Source organism: Hyposmocoma kahamanoa, unplaced genomic scaffold, assembly GCF_003589595.1.
Source record: "Hyposmocoma kahamanoa isolate Upper Pololo Valley unplaced genomic scaffold, ASM358959v1 63, whole genome shotgun sequence".
Classification (NCBI taxonomy): domain Eukaryota; kingdom Metazoa; phylum Arthropoda; class Insecta; order Lepidoptera; family Cosmopterigidae; genus Hyposmocoma; species Hyposmocoma kahamanoa.
Genome location: NW_020653851.1, coordinates 6,867,858 through 6,884,709, shown reverse-complemented (window position 1 = coordinate 6,884,709; position 16,852 = coordinate 6,867,858). Strand labels below are relative to the sequence as shown.

The following is a 16,852-nucleotide window of genomic DNA, read 5'->3' as shown; positions in this document are numbered from 1 at the left end:
CGGTAGGTAAAATTTATTACATTCTGCCTAATTAACAGAAAATATGTAGCGGAGGCGTAGCTTTAACGAGCTGAGAAGCGCCGTAGGCTGCGCGCTCCAATGCCGTTGGGTCGGAGGTATGCCCTCGCACAACAAAAACCAGCTTGGAGGCTTCTTCCTCTCGCTTTCCGAAGTGGTGGTCGGTGTCCGCGCCGTCAGTCTGCGCTCGTACTCAGCGGCGCATGCGCACCGGCCGCCATATTGTTCTTACCTCTCGCGCGTTGCTATGACAACCGCGTAAACAATCCATTGTTTTCGACCGCGGGAACTTTTGGACTATTCGATAATTTGATAAGCTTGTTCTTTGGACTAGAGTGCAGTGTTCAATTAATCAGTTTATTGATGCATGATACTTTCAGTTGTTGATAAGAAGTAAGTATATAGATTGTACCACATATTTTGATAATTAGATTTTTTTTATCGACAGAATATTAATTTATTAAAGTCAAACTTTTTCTATTTAATTATTTCAATAATAGTATTAATACCGATAAATAAAAATAGGATTACAGGACGATGTTTTGTTACATTTGTTATCATTATCTATAAATTGCGTAATGAAATTATTTTGGAAATTTCTCGTAAATTTAACAAAAGCTGTAGCATCAATTCGCTTACTGTTTTTGCATGATTAAAACTACAGATTCTTCCTTGCTTCAAGAACAATAGATTCAGATTCAACTTTACGGGAATAAGTATAATTATTAAAAAAAATCATCTTGAACATACACTTTTGAACAAATAGTGTTAAACAGATTTTACTCTATCGTATTTGGTAGATATGCGATACACGTGACTGGAAAAGTTGTAAGTATGTAGAGTTCTTTAGAGTGTAATAACTCCATGAATTTACTTAGATTAGCTTTGTGCCATTAGCGTGATATGCGGCGGTCGGCAATTATAAACTTTATGCAACTGCAACTAGATGAAAAATTATGTAAAATAATATGAATCTGTTGCAAAACATTAATTCTTATAATCCTTCCTTGTTTATTTGTGGAGGTTCCAGCAACTTGAACAATGAAATGCCAGATTGGCCAGATCTGATCTGATGAAATTGTCAAAAAATCCCGCACCGTGTCTCGTGTAATAATCTCGTACATTAAAAAATCATTTACATAAGTATTACAATATTTTTATTTTAGATAGACTCGGATTATCGTCTGAATCATGTGAGTTAATAGTCCGTGGTACCGGCATTAGTGCTGCAGTTGGTTTCTATATATTTTCGCAGACGTCATTCAACTCATAATTTTAAAGGTTGCTTAAAAACCTGTGTCGGTATGTATTCCACGTACTACACATGCTGAAATGTTAGTCATCTATTGAAATTAATCAGAAAACTTACGGAAAATTAAAATTTTCGTATTTTTGCGTACGAGAATTTATCGCCGTTTTATACAGAGAAAAATAATTATTTCACTAAAAATTACTTTGAAATATAAATGCAACAAAAAATTACTATCGTCATCTACGTTAATTTGTAACAAATGATTGCACATTTCATGTTGTTAACCAAACTACGTAAATATTTGCATTTTACGTAAGCAATAATATCGCGTTTTCCAAAGCGGTTACACACGGCGACTTTAGCAGCGACGCAAACGCGATGCAGTCGCTAATCGTCTACCTTTACACTCAAGTGCGATGCAAAAGCGATGCACGTTTTAAATTAACTAATTTATTTATTTAATGTATTTATTATTTTCACTTTTCAATTTACAATGGACAAATAATGTCCTTAAATCTATACAGATTTTTCGTACGTAATTATTTAACATAAGCGACTGTATCGATGCAGTCGCGCGTTTATACATCGCTAGTGTAGCGATGCAATCGCGCTTTTCTTTTCACGAACGCGCGTTTGCATCGCTGCAAAAAGTCACCGTGTGTAATCCTCTTAGTCAGGCCATTTTCTGGAAAAAGCCACAATTTATTTTCGCAACAATATAACGATGACATTTGCTTAGATCGTCGTATGACATCCATCTGTCAATTCTGAAGCGATTCGATATTTTTTTCAAAATGGGTTTAACTTGGGCGGGTAGAGTTGATGCCGTTAGTTTCAGTAGTAGTAGAGTTGCTTGGGAGAGAGTTCGTCCGGGGAAGTACTGCTCTCGTAACCATTTACGCTGCTAAGCAGTACCGCGCTGGAGAAAAGACAACTACAAGAAACTTGTTAATTTTCGTATAGTGGCAGTGCCGCGCTGCTCTGCGATTCAAAACTCCTGAGTGGCATTGCAACTGTTATGGGTAGGCGTGTCGCTGACCGACTTGCTCGTCCCGCCACTTGAAGTCAACAATAAAAAAAATCTGCAATAAATTATTCAGAATAGCGTTCTTCATTTGTAATTCGGACATTTCAAATAGGGTACTATAACGTAGATTTTTAGAGAATCTTTACGAATACGTTTCAATTAATCTATTAAAGTATTATTGTTGTATTATTAATTTGTTCATAATAAAGTAAAATATTGCCTAAATCATTAATAACCTTTCTACTAAGTAGGTTCCTACTTAAGTAGCTACGGAATTTAGGGTATGTTTATCGGTTTAATGATTGCCTTTTGTATGGAAAGTACGTTTCTGACAAAAAAATTTGCACTTTACTTCTTAAAATTTAGACAGTCAATGTATGAGGTTTGTTTAGCTTTCAGTCTTGGATAAACTTATAGCTGCGTATACGAGAAATTTCTTTAGATAATCTACAATGACAAACACAAATATCACATTGCATAACAATGAACAAAGTCACCAGTCGTGCAAACAATGTATATTTTTGGTGGAGTCGATAATAGATTTAGACTTTCGATAAACACGGTTCCGCTTAGAAATCGCACATCCGCCTGATACCTGCGCCGGCGCACGTCAGTAAGTAATATTGCAAAATATCCTTACTTACATAAAATGACTAATTTTGACGCTGCAACTATTTTGGTAAACTAGGGTATGCTGATGTTTATGTTTTTTTTCGGTAGTTATTACATGAACTTATCCTTCCATGTATACACAGTTCTTCAACTCATTATAGCATCTACTTATATAAGGTACTACGTTAAAGACGAGCCATTACGTAATATAATGTCTACAACACTTAGATACTTCGCCACTAATTAATAGGTAGTAAATTAGTGATGTTACATTTCCCACAGAGTCCGTCATTTGATTGCATTAGCTATAAAGCACGAAAAGATATAATTAAGGCTCATCTATTAACACCACAGAAATAATAGTAAGCATACAAAGTAACCTACATTTTGTATTAATGCGGTCATAGTCCCCACCTCTCTTAAGTGTAATAAAATTTATGTGAGACTTTCGACCTGAGAATGGATAATAATTGTTTTTCACTAATATTTCAAAAACATTACTAAACTTTTCAATTTTTCTTCGTATTTCTCCTTTTACCTTAGTATTCCGTATGTAAGTGCAAAAATACTTATAAGTATATTTGTTATAACTTTTGTTAACTTTTATATTTAATAAGTACCTAATATACGCTTACGTAACATCATATAAGTTTATAACAACCCACATCTAGACGTCCTTTCCCAGGTAACAAATAATCACCGAGAAGCCTGGCAAAATTCTGGTATTGCAAGTGTCCATGGGCGATGATCACCTCCCATCACGTGACTCGTCTGTTCGTTTGTCTTACTTACTTTACACAAAAAAGCTTTAGCAGATAGGTCCGTGCGAAAGACCTTATTCTTACAAGTATTGGTACAAGAACTAGAATATATTGCAGCGGTACTTAAAAACGGAAAACCTGTGGTATAGTTACCAGCAAAGAAGTATTCATATTCTTGAACGAAGTTTCCCGCGAATAAAATCGACAATTAATTGGCCAGAGGAAACCGCCTCCCGGTCACTTCCGCCGTGGTATCCTCTGGTGTGGGTAAATAAATAAATAGTTTATTATATAAAATACACTTGGCTACAAATTTAAAGCCCGCCAAACTGCAGAGCAGTTTATAGGCGGAGACACACAGACGGAGAAATGTGCCATGATGCTCCGAGGTCTGCCTCAAAGCATTGAAATTTAAAACAAATTGGAATGGCATAAAAGATACATTGACAAATTTATTACCCTCTACCTTCTCGTCTGTCGGTTTGTGCTAGCCTTTAAACACTTTTTTGTGCAGCTCGTCAGGGATGTTTGCAAGGCGTGTACAGATACTTTTTTTACATCATTATGCGCAAAAACTCAACTTCACTGTTCTGCAGACTGGGTGCCAGCTCCAATCGTATACTGGAAACCATTGCCAATAGAAAAAACATGCCAATAGAGTGAAATTTTCGCCTGTGTAATTCTTGCTGTAGTTTTAATTTTAAAATGCTTAGTTTTCTTTAGAACAAACATAAAACATAAAAAAACATATTAACAAAGCTGTACTTTTTGTATTGTTTGAGGATTATAGATATTATCGTTATTATATAACTACAAAGAAAGTGCACGTAAACTTAATGATCTGTTTTATTATTATAAGTTTTCAAAACACACATTTCTCTGTCACGTTTCCATAACTGTCATTTAGGAATGAATTATATAGCATTAAATTATATGAACGTTTCTTATTGGTTGAGAATTAGAAACTCGATCGTTTACAATTATTGTAGAGTCGAATAGATGTGCCGTTAGACACGAGTATCAGTAAGGAATATGCCATTTGACCTGTACAATACCTGCAAAGTGAGTCGAAATTTGTTAGTGAAAATTTAGCTTCATAATGTTATCATATCAATTATCGTATAGTAATTATGCGCAAAATATTTATTTAGTAGAAATTTTGTGGAAAGGAAATCGATTTTTGTTCAGAACATGTGCAAATTTAAGAACATCATTGTTGTTATTATTATTATTATAACAAAGAAACACTAAGAAAAATTCATTCGATCCGGTTAGATTTCAACCAGCACCCTCAGGAAATCCGTAGCAGATGCTCTTCCAATTAAGCCACGAAACGAACCAGCAGATCTTACGAATTTTTCTATGTGCTTGTTTTGCATTGCCACTCAGAACTGTAAATCGTAAAAATTTAAGGGGCACTGCCACTACGCCTGTCACTCTCAGACATAAGTTGACAAGTCTCATGTGCCTATAATTTCACCAGCACCCATACTCTTCAAAACCGGAACACAGTAATGCTGACATTACTGCTTGGCGGCAGAAATAGGTAAGGTGGCAGTACTTCCCTGGACGAATTCTTTCACAAGGAGCTCTACTGCTACTAAACTATTACTGGTTGCAGGTTTTTGTTTTTGGTTTTTAACGACTTTATTGCCGTAGCGCCATCTGTGAATATTTATTTCTTCACTCAGAGAGGTACCTTTACAGTTACCATCGCTCACTAGAGAAGTCGCTTTAAACATTTTTAATGTCATGATGTTTTACTACCATGATTTTCAATTATTTTTTGTGAAATTACTCCACTAGTTTGTTATAATACGTGTGGCGCACTACAAGTTTCCGGAATGAATAAGAAAAAAATATTATAAATGGTCAAAATGAATTTATTGTTTCTCAAAATATTCTCCGTTAGCGTTAATGCACTTTTTCATACGAATTAACCAATTTTGAAAACATTTATGCCATTCCAACGTGACAATCTCTGAAACATATTTTTCATAATCTTCGACAGCCTCTTCAAGTGATGATAATCGTTGACCGCGTAACTGGTTCTTAATTTTTGGAAATAAATAAAAGTCACAAGGTGCCAGGTCGGGACTGTACGCGAGATGGCTCATAAGGTCAACGTTAAGACCTTCAAGAATTCATTTGTCTGTCTGGCCGTGTGAGAACTGGCATTATTGTGGTGCAAGATGATACGGCGTTTACGGTTATTTTTACGGAGTTTGTCAATAACTTTCGACAAACAAATGGTCGTGTACCAATCACTATTCACGGTACAACGATTCTCCAAAGCAACAGTAGCAGTTATTAAAAAAAGCATCAATCATCCGCTTAGAGGCACTTTGCACGCGCGCCACTTTGGTTGGTTTCGGTTCATCTCGAAAGACCCATACGCTCGATTGCTGCTTTGTTTTGGAATCGTAACTATACATCCATATGTCGTCACCTGTTACTATGTACCACACCAAATTTGACGCCCCTACGTTGAATCTGGTAAGCCTTAAGAATCTGGTAAGGTAGCAATGCACCAAGTGACGCGATTCGTTTTTAGAGCCTCAGTCAAATTGTGTGGGATCCACCGAGAGCACAGCTTTTTCACACCCAAATATTTGTATAGTATTGATTGTATTTGACTCATGCCTACGCCTAAAGATGCCCAAATCTCATGGTATGTCACATGCCTGTCTGTTTTGATCATAGGGCGCACAGCATCGATGTTTTTGTTATTCACAGCAGTGGACGGGCGACCATCACGAAATTCGTCACTGAGATTCACATGACCACGTTTGAATTCTGCAATCAGCTATAAATAGTCGTCTTGCGTGGTGCTTCATTGCCAAAAGCAGTTTGAAGCCGAGCGAAGCTCCGCTGAGCTGTTAAATTGCACTTAAATTCGTAGAAAATCATACTACGAAAATTTTCAGGAGTTAAATCCATGGTGATATAGACAACCAATTTCTAAAATGCCACCACAATGTAAAAATAAGTGACAGTCAAATGAAACAAACTTTATTTTATTTATTTATATTATATTATTTAACTTTATTATTCTACAGCCAAAGAGTTCCTTTTTCAAATGTTGTAATTATTACTTTTATTTTAATATTACTTTTTAAATATTGTTTATGTAAGTGGCCAGTTCCGAAAACTTATAGTGCGCCCTATGTATTATAACAAAGATCGAAACATTCGATCCGGCGGGATTCGAACCAGCACCCTCAGGTTATCCGTGCCAGATACTCTGCCAATTAATCATTAATGTTATTATTGATACAAGGTACGAACAAACACAAAGAAAACTTCCTTCGAGCCGGCTGGACTCGAATCAGCGACTTCGCCAAACCGGGTCTATCGCTTTCTCAATTGAGCTGCGGAACGCGTCAGCAGACTTTTCGAATTTCGCTATGTGCTTGTTGCAGATGAAAATAATTATTTAGTTAATATGTATTTAAATGAGTGTGGAAATTCTGAAAAAAGTTCAAAGCTCATAATATTAGGTATGTATATTTATAACATCAATATTTCTTATTAAAAAAGTCATTATTCCATGTCCTCTGGATTCTGTAGTCTGTAGGTGTTGTGTGACGTACAATACAAATGTTAATCCGGTTGATCCCAAAAGCAACTGACAACAAAAACTCACGAAAGTAGCACAGACCGAAAAGAAATGAAGATGGTTAAAAGAAAAAATATGAATAAGTACGTGGCATTGAATAGTTTATATTTATCACAGACTATAGACATGTGCGCTGCGCCGCCGGTGTCGAAGATTTTTCCGATGGTGTCTGCAAAGAATTGATAAAAATTTTAGTAAAAATGCGTACCGCCGTGGAAATGCTGAGTAGGGATTTAAATTGCACAATAAATTTAGCATTAGTATTAAGAAACGAAATTGAAGACATACTAAAGAAGACTGAAGATCATGAATTGATTGTAACAACTTCTTCAAAAATTATAGTGTTAGATCATCTTGATCACAGATTTCCCATTCTTCTTATTAGCGTGTCGACTCTGTGTGTGTCGACAGCGACTGACACAGCATTATCAGTGGCGTTGTACAAATCCATGCGTGTGCAGCTGTAGGAACACGCAGGACAAGACAAAAGATGTGCCATAGTCAGAGGAGAGACACCACAAAAACGTGCGCTCTCCGAGCTATAACCCCACCTATGCATGCTCTCTTTGCTTCGGCCGACTTGGGTCCGCAGTCTATTTAAAGACTTCCAAGTGTGCCAAGGTAGATTATGCCCAGGTGCTTCGACTACGGAATGAGTGATGCCGTGGGGTATCTCTGCTTCCAGAGATTTATACGGACTTGATTTGTTTCCCCGTCCAGAGGGAATACTTCTTTAATGAAGCTATGCCGACTCTTCAGCCTCTGGATTACCGGCACGTAATAGTGTAAGGGATGTCGCGGGTCAGTCTCTTTTTTTAAGCGCTCTAGCTAGGAGCTAGCCTCGTCGCTGATACAGCATACCAACAGGGGTTGGTTTCAGACAGCCCGTAATGATTCGACATGTGTCATTTAGTGCTGTGTCCACCAGGTGTGTGTGTGCTGAACGGCTCCAAACTGCGCTAGCGTATTCACCTGCCGAAAAGGAAAGGGCTAGTCCGGTCGTTCGCAAAGTTTGTGGCGAAGCTCCCCACTTGGAAGATGTAAGGCGGCACAAGAAGTTGTTTCGAGTGCCCACTTTCTGCTTGGTATTGATGCAGTGCTGTTTGTAAGTTAAGGCTCTGTCCAAAGTAATACCGAGGTATTTTGGAGTGGAGCAGTGGGCAATCGGCACATCCCTCCATCGGATGTTGTGTGTCATACGCTGATATCCCATAACAGATATATTAATTGTGGCATCTGTGTTAGCCACATGATAACGGCTAATTTATACAATGTTTAAGCGTTTTTTTAAACACCTGAAAAATAAGCGCCACGCCGATTTCACGCCGATCACGCTGCTGCTGACAAATTTACGATCAGCGCACATGTCTATCACAGACACGCATGACACTGTCCAGTCAAATAGGTATCGAAATATACATATTTATTTATAATTTATAAGTAATCTACAGTCGAATTCGTTCGCAAAATAAAACCTTTCGATTTATTGGTGATTTCAATATTGATTAATAAACATATGCAACACTCTATAGAAACATGCCTTTGACAGGTGCTTGAAGTTAGCGCTATTTTCAATTTCAAAACGTTATATGCATTTTACTGAACACTATTTAACATTCGTAGTGTCTATTAAAGTATTGTATGCGACATTTGCACACAAATCGAATTGGGCTCGACCATCCCGTACATTGCAAAACGGAATTACGTAATGACGGACCCCAATGCAACTGCATCCGATGCGACACAGCCAACCAATAGATTGTGAAATGTTTGGCCGAATAGCCAATTTAACAGATTTAGGCGTTACAACCACTTGAATAGAAATAAGAAGGCGTTCGAGTACCTACGTAATCTTTGTAAATCTCGTCTTGTAAGGAAATGTTACGTGATTTTTTTTAATCTGTCATTTACAACAATTGACGTACAAATAAGTACAAAGTTACTAAGGCTTTGTGCATGGAAAAGAATTGTGTAAAAAAATAGTTGTTTATTATTATTAAGAGTGATAGGCAAGAAGACATCTGTCGTACAGAAAAATATTAGATCCGTCGATCGAAAAAAATTAGTCGCGGGTTCGATTCCCGGGCCGGGAGAAATATTTATATGGCCTACATTTATTTCTCTCGTGAGTTGAGGTGCAATTTGTGGTTGTCTATGTGCGTGTCCTTGGCACCCGCGATACAGGATTTCCTTAATGAGGGTATCTGTTAAAAAAATAAATGTGTAAAAATAAAAAACTTATCTACGTAGTATCCATTTAGATTGTTTACTATGAGGGAGTCACCATACAGATCGGAGACGAAGCGAAACGCACAGCGTCGTTTTTGCTCTTGTTGCAAGAACATACAGCTTTTTGACTGGCTTAAGCCGATTTTACTCATTTATCTGCAATAATTTTTTTGTATACTTTTTGAAGGGTCATCTTTTCAAATGTTACTGTGTGCAAACATGCAAGAAATTAACAAAACTTGTGAGTTCGGAACGAAAATAAAAGATAGTTGCTAGGTAATAAACAATGGCTCAATGATTAACTGAGTAATTGCGAAATAGTTTCAAGGTTCAGACGACTTAAAATTTGCAGATTAAAAGCTAAAAACTCATGCATTGCCAGCGTACAATTGCGGATGTGCAAAGTGCTTTACGATTTAATGGACTATTTGTTATTTAATGAGACGTGCGATAATTCGTAAAATTGTGTACCAGCACTTCGTTATTTATTATAACTTAGGCGAAAGTCTTCCCTTACTTTCTTACTACATTAGTATGTTTCTTTCTTACTACATTAGTATATTCTTTTACTTCCTTACTACATTAGTATGGTTTTTTTTGTATGTATTATTGTTCATAGAACAAGATATGAAATCAGAAATATTGTAAATTCCTACGTAAGCCGTGATAACTTTTATAAAAAAATATAAATATTTTGAAAATAGGTCTAATTTTGTAATATCGATGGCAGTAAGTCTTCAACTAAAAATGTAGTTATTTATATTATCTAGATCATCTATAGTTAAAGACTACGTCAAAAAACGTTAAGTACGATAAACGTAATGTGAATTTAACTCTGTGTAATGCGCAAGATGTATATAGTAGATAGAGACTCATATTATATGCGATCCCAGCAGTACATGCTTCGTATTATTTAGTGCGAATTAAAATATATATAAAAAAGACCTCAAAAATTTGTGTGATCTCCGACGTCTTTTTGCTAAGTTTTTCTGAAATTGTTTAACGGAAAGTGGGTAAAATCAAATAAACCGGATTCATCCCCTAATGAGCAACCCCTATAGCTGTAACATTTTCTTCAAATTTGAAAGGGGCCATTACTGCGGTACTCTCTTTTAAACAAAAAAGAATCATGGAAATCGGTTCACAAATGTCGGAGTACCTAATTGCGTAACATACACACAAAAAACACAGACGACTTGAGAACCTCTTTTTTTAAAGTCTGTTAAAAATGGAGTACCAACTTCCAAAAAAGAAAATTGGTAAATGAAGTACTTAGATACGTCTCCTACGTATTGTTTTCATTGGTAGGTACTTGGTTATTAACTGTTAGTCGATGTTGAACTGATGGAAGTAACTTCAATATGATGGTGTCATTAATTAATTTTTACCCGTATCTACTAATCTAATGGCTTCTGTAATCCTACGTTGATGGAATTATGGTACAAAATATCTGTTTCAGAGTCTATACTTCGATCATATATACGATAGAAGAGGTTAAAGCTACAACTTTTTTACACTATTATACATAGACGAGGAGTAAATAAGCCATTTACATGTACTTACCTATATGTGAAACATGAATATCACGCAGCGCACAAAGTTAACTAGGTACCTATTCTAAATGCCGTGGGCACCTATCTACATATTTGATTAGAGATTTAGTCTTGCGATGTAGAGCATGCAGGTTGCATTGCACTTTCGCCGCAATTGCAATCTGCATAATTATGCACTACGCCACCGATATTACTTGGTTGATTGTTTTAATGGCTTCATTTAAATTTAATTGAAATGTACAATATTTAAAATGAAGACATTTTAACATCTGTAAATACCTAAATAATACATTACGCGTACACCATCTAAGACGTTTTGCTTGACAATACTGCACAGCAAAGGAGTCGATCCCAGCAACACAGCTATCTCATTGAACCGCGACTCTGCGAATGACTTGGTTTACTTCAATGGAGTTGGTGATTACTTCTAGCTTCAGATTTCAAAAAACCTGTGCAATCAACTTATTGTTGATGGTAATTTGTAGACCGGAGCTGTTTTTGGATGGTATATCAAGCCTTGGTCGTTACACAATAACGTACTAACGTAGTGTCACGCGCCGGTGTAATAGGTGTCATCATTTTTAATAACAGTAGACCTTCTTGTGAAAGAGTTCGTCCTGGGAAGTACTGCCACCTTACCTGTTTCTGCCGCCAAGCAGTAAATGTGAGCATTACCGGGACACATGGGACTTGTCAACTTAGTCCTCAGATCTTTGCGATTTAAAGCTCTGAGTGGCCTGCAACTGTTATGGACAGGCGTGTCGCTTATGAGCAGGCGCACGACTTGTTCGTCCCGTCACTTGGTATCATAAATAAAATCATTTTAGAACAACCAACTAGTAACGGAGTCGTCTACTAAGTGAATGGAAACACTATTTTTGTAAGGTACCTTACGTTTTGTGTAAAACAGATAAAACCATAGAATTTAAAAAATGTGTACAGACATGTCAAGAAAAATGATTAAAGACGTGTCGAATAGACCATAATTAATTAGTAGTGTGTTTAAATTAATGATAATAGTACTTAGACTATATATTATAGCTCCACTAGAGAGGGCTTGGAATATAGTTCCCACGTGGACTCAATGCAGATAGCGAACATTTGAATTGCTGTTTGTTTCTTAATGTTGATATCTTCTTTACCGTTTTAGGACACTTAAGTACTACATTCGTTTCAGCTGCCCTTTAGGTTTAATTATCGTGATCAATTAAGAAATCGTGTTCGCCTGCGATCGTGTTGTACCTACCAATTATCGGTGTCAACCGTGGTAAGCTTTAAGGAAATTGTAAAGGTCCCTTTCAACTGCCACCATTAGTCAAAATTCGCAGATTTAGAATGAAAGAGACGTAATAAAAAAAAATTACAAAGTGAGTTTATACCGTATAAAACGACTTTAAAAACATTTTTTCATATGGTTGTTCACTGGAACTGACACTTTAAAGCTCAAGTGGCACATATCCGCTATATGAGTCTTTTCATTATATTTTAAATTCCACTCCCACGTCGCTATGTAAACGGCACATCTTTTAGAGAACCTGTATTTGCAAATACAACACGTCATCACTGTTGGCGAAAAACTGACGGAGAAATGAATTTTCGTTCCGAAAATCATCAGAATTTCTATACGTTTTCCAGGACTAATACTTTAAGAGCAATTAATTAAATAATGTAAAAATGACACAAGTCAAATCTTATTTTGCGTATGCACAATTTAGCTTTATGAAAGAAATTAACATTATGTAGCACTTTCCTTTCCTAACCCTTTTTTGACATGATACATGTGTACACTTCAAGTTGTAGACATACATTACGAATTGAGAAAGCGACAGCTTAGAAGTAGATACGCCAAGACACTGAGTAGAATTTCATACTATCTGCCTATATCACGGGGAGAAAGGCAGCGTAGTGTATTACATACCATACGTAATAAGAAAATAATGCCCACCGATTGAAGTCAAACAACATACAGTAAAATAAAAATTTATTATGTTTCTTTCAAATGTAGGTATATACATAAAATAAGTGCCCCTGTATCTATCTGTAGGTCTGTTAACAATCCCTTAGCGAATACCAAATTTTATGGCATAATGTGAAGAAAGTAAATGATATTGCGATTGTAAACTCATCTAAATGTGACTTCAACATAATATAAGGTACTCTCAAAAGGGTAAGGTATTTCCATTGCGTTATAAAATTTTCAGTTTATGCTGTATTTAGTGTCACTTAGAATGATGTAGAAAGTGAATGACATTTAAAGTTAAAATATCTGAACCGTAACATCAACTTTTTATGCGCTAAAATAAAATATCATTGTTGTTATAAAAATGCTATATGAATGATCCATCGTTAACAAAAAAAAATATTTCCATGTGTATTTACGTGGTACCTACATAACTTTTTACGCATCGTTTGTCCTTAACCGAATTGTCTGAACAATACAGTTTACGCAATTTGATACGAGATAATCTCTGCCTAGGTTCTTATTTTGAGACTAGATTTTAGTAATTCGTCATTGCATCAAAATTATGATTAAGTATGACACCTGATGTTAATTATCATGTCTATGAATATAAAATATAAATACCAGAAATAATAGCGTATTGTAATGCACAATGGACCATTTTCTAATTATTTATTGAGGATTATACTATACATTTAGAACGTGGTGTCATACGATATCGATTTGTTCGATTGTTCTCTGAATGAATTCGCACGGGCTGCATATTGTAAAATTTCATTTGGTGGTACATATTAAGGAGTTTCTTTATTGTTGACATGTTTGAAACTAGTTAGGTAATTACACTATGGTATTTGGTAGGAAATACATCTGTAATGGTAGTTGTAAGAGTTTAGTAATCATAATTGTTGCGTTACTATCGCATTAGGTTAAACCTGTCATGATAGTTTAAGTGTTTTTAAAATAAATAAATAAAACACCTTGATTATATGTATATTTGACATAAAAATAAGTTCTTAATTGAATGAATGAATGAATGAAATATTCTTTATTGCACCTTACAATTACAATGACAACACAGAACAGTAGTGTAAATATCACGGAGTAAGCTAATGATGTCAGGCGGCCTTATTGCTAAGTAGCAATTTCTTCCAGGCAACCTTAAGATAGACATTTAAGAGTTGGAAGAGGAGGGTGCAACTAAAGAATATCTTGTAATGAAAGTGTTTAAAATAAATACACTACTCATCGATAAAGTAAATTTTATTAGAACGTATACCTTAATAATAATATATAATATTAAGACTACTTATATACATTTGTAGGACACTAAAATAAATAATAATAATAATAATAATAAATTAATTAACACAGGAAGCTTATAACACTATGCAAAAAGGAAATAAAATGAAGGGAATGAAGAGAAAAAACCATAATTAGTAGTTAATGAAAGTTCCTTAACACGTCGTTTGAAAGAATCAAGAGAAGGCGATCGTCGAATTGGTTCAGGGAGAGAATAGCAGAAGAGAAGAGCCGGATAGCAGATACAGTAAACTAGTTAGAGTAAAAATCGGAGACAATCTGATTCTGAGGACCGAAATGAGCCACATGGGGAGAGACTTATGTACAGCAGTGGACTGCAATACGCAGATGATGATGATAAATTAAACTATAGTAAGTTGTAACGTCTTTTATTACAACTGGTATAATATTGTTCTAAATGCAGAGGTCAATGACATGCGTGGGGTCATCATGTAGATATAGTCCGACGATGTGAAACTAGATCTAGATCCTGTTGTCTATAATGTATAATACGAGATTAGTCTGCTTCTGACGTACTCTGGTTTTTTTCTGACAATTTATATCAGACAACCTCAAAATGTAAAGTGAGCCAATGTTCGGGTGTCGTAGTCAGTGAAAAAAAATCCCTAGCGAGCATGGCGCCACACTGGGGACACCTTCTTTTTATATTATTACAAATAGACAGTCTGTGTCCGCTGCCAGGTTCTATGAAATATTGATACATACATATAAAACGTTCTTCAGTGAGAGTGAAATTGAATCCGATTTGGCGAAAGGTTTAAATTGCATTAAACCACTGAAGATTACGCACACAATGACATACCGATCGTGAATTGCTAGGATTGCCACGATTCATATTGGTTCATTATTTTAGGCGTTGTTACCAGACAGTGCAACGTATTTATTATTTATGATCGTGACAACAATGATTTCCATCGCAGTTGATAAGCAGTACAACGTGCGCAGAGTATGCGTTCAAAGCTCCTTGTCATCATTTAACGCATTGGTTGAATTTCGGTTACTTTCGAGATATAAACCTAAATTTTAATTTAATTTTTAAAGCGTAGGTAGAGCTACGGCACACAAAGTCGTTCAAACCAAACAAAAGTCTGCAACAGTAATGCACATAGAAAAATTCGTAAGGTCCGCTAGTTCGTTAAGTGGCTTAGTTGGCATAGCGTCTGGCACGGTTTGCTAGAAGACGTTAGTTCGAATCCTGCCGGATCGAAGGGACTTTTTCTAAGTGTACGATCTTTGTATTAATAATTCAGTCTAATTTGCAATGAGAAATAGGAGGACGCTATTATAAGACTTAGTGAAAAGATTAGTAAAGTGCATCGTGACCAAATGCCGACGTCTCCCCGTTATACAGCGATTATCCATAGTTCACAATCTGTTTGGATATTAATAGTGTTTACTCAATTTAATCGCAGCTGTTGAAATATAACCGACCCATATTTGGTAGTTTAAATTCGTCCGTAATTTAAACATTCCTCGTGAGTCGTCGTTGATTTAATTTTAATCTAAGTGGAATGAACATTGCTTGTTTGTTTAAGGCTAAGCTCGTTAGCCTTCTCTTTGATTTACTCACGGACAAATGGCTTAATGTACATACAATATATCACTTAGTACTAGAACAAAAAGCTAACTAATTAATTAAATTTTAATATAACAATAGCGAAATTAGTACCTATGCTTCAAATAACGCATAACGAAAATTAAAACTATATCATTTAGTTGAAAATATAAATAGGACTAAGCTTGTCTATAATTTATTAGTTTCGTTTTCTATAACTGCCTAGAACGACTGATTATTAAATGCCCGTACAAAACATACTTACGGTAAAGTTTTTCGCGATTTCTGATATGTCTAGTCATTAACTTACAACTATATGGACGTCGGGTCCGCGCTAAAAAGTGTCCGAACTTATAGGGCGTTAAAATCGTATTTTTTTTTTTTAATATATAATAGACACACGCTTGGCCACAATCTCACCTGATGTTAAGCGACGATGTGACCGACGATGGGACGCGTTTGCCTAAAAAATGCCTATTCACTCTAGCCTTGAATAGCCCCAAATTTTCCTTTTCGGGAAATACCGGTAGAGCATTCCGTTCCTTTGCCGTACGCATCAGAAAGGAGGAGGCAAAGCGCTTAGTGCGAATAGGTGGAATATCAACGACATAAGAATGGAGTGCTCCGGACCTTCTAGTCGACCGAAGGAGGAACGGTGAGGGCGGAACCATATTGAAAAGTTCCTGCGCACACTCCCCGAAATGTATCCGATAGAAAACCGACAAGCAGGCTACTTTTCTGCGATGATCGAGATTTTGGAGCTTCGACTCCACAAGAGGATTATTGTTAATAAGTCTCTTTGCTTTACGCTCCACCGAGTCCAAGGCAGCTAACTGGTATTGGGCAGAGCCGTCCCAAAGGTGGCAGCAGTACTCCATACAGGATCGAACTTGTGCTTTATACAGATTTAAAAGCTGTTCAGGTGTGAAGTACCGCCTGACCTTGA

At 36.2% G+C, this 16,852-nt stretch overlaps 1 protein-coding gene across 1 annotated transcript in view; it reads left to right on the top strand.

Annotated features, from left to right (window-relative positions):
• Nucleotides 1–118: 118 nt before the first annotated feature.
• LOC113230561 overlaps nt 119–16,852 on the top strand; it is a 194,637-nt gene continuing 177,903 nt past the window's right edge. The window contains exon 1 of the mRNA XM_026464578.1: nt 119–411. The gene's annotated coding sequence lies outside the window, so the exon portion shown is untranslated. The remainder of the gene's footprint in view (nt 412–16,852) is intronic.